The 5,095-nt window shown below is 47.0% G+C and overlaps 1 pseudogene; it reads left to right on the top strand.

Annotated features, from left to right (window-relative positions):
- Window positions 1–737: 737 nt before the first annotated feature.
- Window positions 738–4,807, top strand: LOC134477477 (inactive ubiquitin thioesterase OTULINL-like; annotated as a pseudogene).
- Window positions 4,808–5,095: the final 288 nt, after the last annotated feature.

A 5,095-nucleotide genomic window follows, 5' to 3' on the forward strand; every position in this document is an offset into this window, starting at 1 on the left:
TGAATGGAGTCAGCATGGTTTGGGCTTGGAAGACCCACTCTGAGGAGGACTGTGGTACTAATGGTACAAAAGAAGCATGAGAGGGAAGGATGTCAGCTGACCTTCCTTGGAGGAGCTTCTCCCAACTGCTTTTCTCTGGAACTGAGTGGTGGATTTTTCTTTGAAGGAGCTGTGGGGAGCCCTTAGGGGGAGCCTCAGTCCCCATCTTCATCATGGATGTCGTGTCCTGGCTTCCAATGCAGACCCTTCAGCCTTGGGCCCCAGATGTCTGTGTCTTTTGGCACAGGCATTTCAGTTTCTGGCACAGATCCTTCAGCCTCCCGTCTGGGATCCTCAGGACTCCCAGTAGACTTGCAGAGGACATTGCTGTGGGCTCCAAGCCCCCGGCTGGATCCTTCAGGTCTCCAGCACACAGACAGACATTTTGCATCTGCGTGTGACTCTAGGAAGCACTAATTCCCTCAGCCTCCAGTGTAGTTAATACACAGGTACAACATCACGTCTGACTTTAGAATACCATTCTTTATGCGTTAAACTCACATGCATGTGCGAGCACACACACAGAATGCCTTTTAAACCCAGTAGACCAGTAAACACTTGATCCTTTATACCATTTCAAAAATTGGATATACAACCACTAGAGGAAAAGGAAATTTAATGGTGATAAATATGCATGCTGGTTTGCCCAACGAAGCCTGGTGTTCAACTTTTCCAGGCAACACGAGGGCTCTCCTACCATGAGGAATCTCCCCGAGCATTCTGTCACTCAGGACAAGGTTCATGGTGGTGTGAGTGGGCCAGACCGTTAAAGACGTGGAGTGGATGGCTGTAGGGGCATTAGCCTCCCAAACTGTAAGTCGATTCTCTTCCTGACCTCCAGACAGCCACAGATAGAGCAGATACTAGGAGAGAATGAACGGTCAGAAGGGCTTTGAGTAAGTATTTGTATGCATTTCTTTGGGGGCTGGAATACTTGCAATGGTGCAAACATCCATTTAGTCCTTTTGCATCACGGTGTGAGGTAAAGGACTGAGAACTTGAAAGGAAAACATTCTACACTTTCTGTCACACAAGACCTGCTTTCCTCTCTTAGTCCCTCTAAGGTGGCCAGTAGCCTCAGACTCATCGGCCCAAGTAAGCTGAGTAAAAGATTCACGAGGACTCTTTTGGAACTTAGGTACTACATGACCAGATAAGCACAGTATTTTTCTTTTATTAAATTTCCCTGCCATGATATGGAATTTTTTAGAGTGAATTTTTGAAAAATCACATTATGAAACGTTATGAAACATTTTATTATTGTTATTAATCCTGATTGACTTTCATTTTCTTCACCACAATTCAGGATGTGTCAAAGTGAACTTAAGCAGGCAACTATTCTGGAATGAATGGGATGATAAATCCTGACTGGATGTATACTAGATGGGCAAGATAGACAGACATTAACAATCAGTCAGGTGTGTAATTCTAGCACTCAGGAGGCTGAGGTGGGAGGACTGTTGTGAGTTCAAGACCAGCCTGGGCTACAGAGTGACAAAAAAAAAAATCAGTCAGATAGGGATGGGGCTCTGGAGGAAGTCATTACAAATGACAAGACACTTCAAAATTTTGACTGGAGGCAGATAAAAAGAGAGCCAGGTATGAAGATGAAGATTGCATAGCCAGGCCTATCAGCTTCCTTAGAGTTAAACAACTGTTAGAGATTATACTGCAATCAGGGCCGCCTCATCCAGTGAAACTAAATAATGTGTCAGACTCATCAAGGGGTGACCAGAACACCCAGACCATTATGCAAATCCTTCCCCAAGAATGCATTTCTTCTTCCAACATTAGAATTTACAGATAAGGCAAATATAATGGGCATACCATACACCCTTGTGAAGTGCCTCATTTATTGTGGATCAATATTAGTGAAGTGACGGATACTCATAATCCTGTATGTTGACTGTAGCTTAACTCACAGTTACCCAAGTTGTGATTTTCCTGTATATATTACCCTTGGACAAAGAGCCTCAGAGTACCCATTTCCTGGATCCCTCCTGTCTGAGATGAGCTTTCTCTTAATACATTTTTCCTACACTTAATCTCCTCTGTCCTAGAATCTGATCTTGGGTATCGGGAGACACAGACAAGGCACATGGGATCCCTAATAAGTTGAGGGTTATTTACCCATGATGGTTGAATGGGTGAAATAACAGTAGCCTGTCCTGTTCTCTAAGCTTCTCTTCAATATTCTTACCTGACATACAAATTCAACTTTAGGTATTATAAGAAACTCTCTCAGAAATTTCTTACTTTTTTAAAATAAAAAGCATTTCCCCATCACCCTGTGTATCAGCTATAACTTCACAAAATCTGCTCAGCAACTCTTGAATTTTCTATTCTATGTTGAAAAATACCTGAGGGATGAGGTCAGGGGAAGGGTTAAAGCAAAACAGCAAACATTTATTTGAATATTTTTAAAGGATCTTAATTTAGCATTGCAAATTGCTCTGTACTGCAAAAGGATTGTGTTTGGGGCCCTTTCTAACTAGGGTGCTAGGTTGGGCAGGGTGGTGGGGGGCTTAGTCCCAGCTGCAGTACCTGAAGGCTGAGGCAGGTGGGTTCCAAGTCCAGGAGACCAACCTGGGCAACACAGCCATACCCTTCCTCAAAGCAACAACAAAAAAGTAAAGTGTAAGCCAATTTTAGTTGTATACATATTTGTTCTTAGACAGTAAATCGCTAGTTAAATACAATTATCTACCTGGAACTGATTTTGGCACACAGTAAACGTCATTTAGTCTTGTGGTTAATTATTAAATGTCACTTTGTTGCATAGCTATATTTGTCTCCTGTGGTGGTATAGTTATTTGTGAGCTACAAACTACAATTCTAGAGGCAAAACATTGATGATGGCGCAGTTCAGACCCATACTACTGTTGCTGTGATGATTACAGATCCCCAGAAGCGGGAAGCGGAACTGAGGTGGACCCTGCACTGTTAAGACATGAGTGGCCCAGTGAGAGCCAGCTCCATCTAGGCATATTCACAGAAACAGACACTCGATGCCAATGACACAGCCTTGATGGCTTCTTCGGGCAACTAGAAAAGGTGATTTTATCCCTCTTAAAGTTCTCTACGTGAGAAGTCAAAGTCAGTGTCTGAAAAGGAGCATGGAGAGCCATGCTGCTCTGCCCCACCCATGCCAGTGTGGGTGGCAATGGAAACCCAGCAGAAGGGCACCCCATCCTCTGCAACAGCTGTTCAGGAGGGCGGTGCACAGGACACCCTGGAGGGTGTGTGAGCAGGCGGGCTCAGCCTTGTGCCCAGGGCCCCAGGAAGTAGACAAGCTCACTCCAGACACTAGTTCCAAGCTCAGCCCCATACACTGTGCAGAGAATAGCCAAGGGCTGGATGATGATGGCGAAGTCGCTGCTGGTGTCTACCCTATTACTTCAGGAGGTTGCATTTCCATTTAGGGCACCACCTGAAATGTGGATTCGATATTGGTAGAGAAAATTCAAAAGAGTCTCAGAAGCAGAAGTTGATTTTCTCAGTTTTACAAGACAATGAAAAAGAAAACTGTCTCAGGCCAGACTGATGAGGAAGGCAGACAGGAGCTGCTTGGGCAGCACCATATTCAATGTGTTCAGCAAGAGAGCAAACCGTGATGCACTAAGATCCATGTTATTTCAGATACTCCACCAAGGCCTCTCTTTTCTGTCCTGGATGAAAGAAAAAGACATTCCTAAGGTTTCTGAAACACTGCTGTTTTCACAAGATTAGTAATTGCATCCATCGTTACATTTGGGTGGTGAGAATGTGTAGGTTCAAAGTGTTTGGAAATTTACATAAATGTGTGGAATTAGTGAAAACCCAGTGGACCGGATTTTATGGAATTAAAGATTATTACAAGAGATATGCAACATCATTTTCTCTAGTGCTGTTCTGGAATACAAACCTTATGAAGCTTTAAATTCCTCATGCTCTACCAAGTCATTGAAGTTTACTAACAAATGAAGACTGCCAAGATCATTCTCAAGCGTTTTTCGCCTTCTGTTTTATAGGGACATCATGAGGTCCTTTGCCCTTCATCAAGAATCACCTAAATTCTGATCCCACTTGTGAATCAGAGCAGATGTGATGCAGATTATTCAACTGTGCAAGTGGGCGTGACCCGATAGTATCAGTTACCCCAGGCCTCTACAGGCCTGCCCAGGAGAGGGGCGCCCCAAGAAGGTGGCCCCTTTAGCTTGACCTGTGCTGTGGAGCCAGGCCCCAGGGATCGCCCGACCTTCTGCCCTTCTGGGCGCTCTGCACATGCAGCACCCGGTACCTGTGTCGCCACCCGCAGCCTGGGCGCATCGAGGTGCGGCAGGCACAGCCGACTCGGGCTGGGGGGACCCGGGGAGCGGGCGGCCGGCCCAGCCCTGCGGATCTGGCTAGAAGGGCCGGCCCTAAGCAAGATCGAAAGTTCGAGCCAGCACCGCGGCCCGCCGGGCCGGAGAGTCCGAGGAAGCCGAGCAGCGGCACCGCCTCCCGTGGCTGCATGCGGCCCCTCCTAACCCTCTCGGCCCGGGTCACCTCGCCAGCCCCGAGCAGCTCCCGCTGCACCGCACCCGACAGAGCTGCGCCAGAGGGCGCCTCCACGCCTCGCCGCTCCCGCCCTTCTTCCCTCACCGCCGCCGCCGCCGCCACCCTGTGTCCTGGGTCTGCAGCAAGAATGCTTTGCAGCTTCCTGCCGCTCTTCCTCCCTCCGGCCAGCAGAGGGAGATGTCGCGAGTCGAATCGTTCTCTTGTCAGAACACCTCACCCTAAAGCATAATGAGCACAGTGAGAGCTGCTGATGGGCTTTGTGGTCCTGGCTGGCAGACAGGGAGGAAGAAGAAAGTTAGACGGTTAAGCCTGGAAGGTTGCGGTAGAATCTTTAGTCTTGTCTGAACGTGCAAACTTCTGCAAGATTCACCTGTCTCCGGATCAGAAGCTGAGGGTCTAGGAAGCCAAGAGTTAGTTAGGTCAGTGTATTCCAGGAATTTGTTCTCACTGTTCTTGAGTTTAGTTCCCACATTATATGGGCAGATGCTCTTAAAATTTATGAAGTTGGACCGTGGAT

Source organism: Cavia porcellus, unplaced genomic scaffold (assembly GCF_034190915.1).
Source record: "Cavia porcellus strain 051 isolate PalLab524CR breed Dunkin Hartley unplaced genomic scaffold, mCavPor4.1 scaffold_8, whole genome shotgun sequence".
Classification (NCBI taxonomy): domain Eukaryota; kingdom Metazoa; phylum Chordata; class Mammalia; order Rodentia; family Caviidae; genus Cavia; species Cavia porcellus.